The sequence below is a fragment of the Aplysia californica genome, unplaced genomic scaffold (assembly GCF_000002075.1).
Source record: "Aplysia californica isolate F4 #8 unplaced genomic scaffold, AplCal3.0 scaffold00200, whole genome shotgun sequence".
In the NCBI taxonomy this organism is placed as follows: Eukaryota; Metazoa; Mollusca; class Gastropoda; order Aplysiida; family Aplysiidae; genus Aplysia; species Aplysia californica.
The window spans coordinates 871,665-874,271 of record NW_004797470.1 but is presented as its reverse complement, the minus strand read 5'-3'; positions in this window follow the sequence as shown (position 1 = coordinate 874,271).

Genomic DNA, 2,607 nt, shown 5'->3' with positions numbered 1-2,607 from the left:
CTTCTTCTTCTTCTTCTTCTTCTTCTTCTTCTTCTTCTTCTTCTTCTTCTTCTATTAATGCAGATCTGAAACCGACAGCAACAGTCATGGTTCATCACTTATTTCTCTGTTGGGAAGCTTTCAAAAACCTATATTATCACTATCCCGGTCTATCCTCTATCTATTCGAGCTACGGCTAATGAGATTAGTTCTTGACGTATAACTCGGCTCATAAGTGGTTGACTTGCATGGCATCACATTAACTCTCATAGCCATCTAATCTAGCTTATTGAATATTGAAGTGTACCTTAAACTTCAGTTCCACCACTGGAGACATCATAGCCTGCACATTGCCACTATTTGCATAATCAGTCTTTGTCGATTATTCATTTGCAGCTCATACTACCATCTGTGGCGTAGCTGTTAGGCGCTCTGCCATTGCACAAAGAGTTTGAGTCCCATGTGGGAATGGTTTTTTTAATCTAGTATCTTCGCCTGTCTGCTGTGACTTTGAATCCCTTTCACCTGGGTTGGCCCTGACAAGCAGGTCAAAGCTGTCGACCTCCTCCTAAATGGTCTAAATTCTGTTGATCGGAGCGCCAAACACGTTTTCTATCATAATTCTTTTCTTTTCCAGCTGGGTTAATTGAAGGGCATTGGAGGACATGACATAACTGTAAGAGGTATTGTACGCTCTAATATCTGAGAGACTCTGAAAGGACTTATTGCTACTTCTACATTAAATTTTATTTGTAGAATGATGTGATCTGAAGATCCCATTTTTCTCTCTCTGAGCCTCCCCCTCTCCAAACCCCTATGCACACTCGCACATCCTTTCCATATTATTTCCTATTTTGGTTTTTTATCTTCCAGCAGCATGCTGAGATTTTCAGTACATTAATTATTATTATTATTATTATTATTATTATTATTATTATTATTATTATTATTATTATCATTATTATTATTATTATTATTATTATTATTATTATCATTATTATTATTATTATTATGTGTTTTTCGCCCATCCATTGCAAAACAAGGGTCTTTCAATAATCTTGGACAATCTTTGTAAAAAGATTGTGACTTTGCCATGAATGGGACACGTACCTGCATGTATATCTGAAAACTTACATACTTGTAATTTTGTGAAATTTGACTTGTAGGCCTAGAGGTGCAGTGAGTGCTTGCCCGTCACGCCATACCAACTGGTTTGATCCCTATTTTGTGTAGCTTGGTAGATGCTTGTTCCAGGCTGTCAAATGTTACACTCTCAGAGTTGGTAGAAATGGGCAGTTGGTCCTATAGGATCAGGATAACAAACCCAGAGAAAGGATCAGAGTCTACGGTGCTTAGCCATGTTACATTTAGGCCACTAAAACATTGTGTCAGTCAAAAGTTGAGAAGACCTGGTCTAACCACTACGTTTGCAGGGCAAATATTTTGATCAATATCTTTTTAAAAGTTGCAGTAAAAAGTAATCATGACTTTGTTTGGTTTTGTGCATTTATCATGTGTAACCGTGTGTATGTTTTAATGAGTGTTTTATAGTAATTTAGAGAGGGAGAGTGAGAGAATCAGAGAGAGAGAGAGAGAGAGGGGGGAGGCAGAGAGAGAGACAGAGAGAGAAAGAGAGAGAGAGAGACACAGAGAGAGAGAGAGAGAGAGAGAGAGAGAGAGAGAGAGAGAGAGAGAGAGATAAATTTTTATTTAAAGAAAGATGTGTAATATTTTTGTCAATACTTCATGTCACCATGATTGATTTTGCATAGAGCTTTGTTATGACATGAAAATAAAACTTCAGGTGTCAAAATCCAACCAGTGCTCTGTGTGGTTTATTTTAAGTGTTCACAATGTTACCATTTCGCTAACTCAGATTTACAGAGTTCTGTCTGACATTTTTGGTTGTTTTGAGCTACTAAAAACTTGAGATAAGAAACCTCCTATCTGCTCTATCAAAATTGTATGATTATTCAGAATCATTATCAATTCAATATATTAATAATAATAATAAATGATATTTATATAGCGCTCAACCCCGAATAAAGTACACAGGCTCTGAGAGCTTTACAATACAGTACAACATACAACAGTAACATGAAACGTTGTGTTCTGACTAAAGAAAACTATTCCAAATATTTATCTTATTAATTTAAAAACAGAAACGACTTCAGCTGACATTTGAATGAATCTAAAGATTTGATTTCTCTCAACGTACTTGGTAAATCATTCCAGATCTTGGGGCCTTGGTATTCAAATGCCCTTTCACCCATTGTTTTAAGTTTCATAGATGGTAAAATAAATTTCTTTTTGTCAGCTGATGACCTTAAACTGCGAGTTGGAATGTACGGTCTTAACAGATTTGATACATATGATGGTGCATTATCATTCAAACATTTGTGACATATGGTGGCTAACTTGTACACAATCCTTTTCTCAACAGGAAGCCAATGCAAAGTTCGTAAATATTATATATTCAAAGAATTGCTGTCGAAAAAGCTAGACATGCGATGTGAAACTCAAAATCTTCAATGTCAAATTTCTCAAAACTAGGTACTGAGCAAACAGAATTTTGTCATTCTGGGGTAACGTTTGTCTCTACACCTGTAGGCTTAACAACCTCTGTCT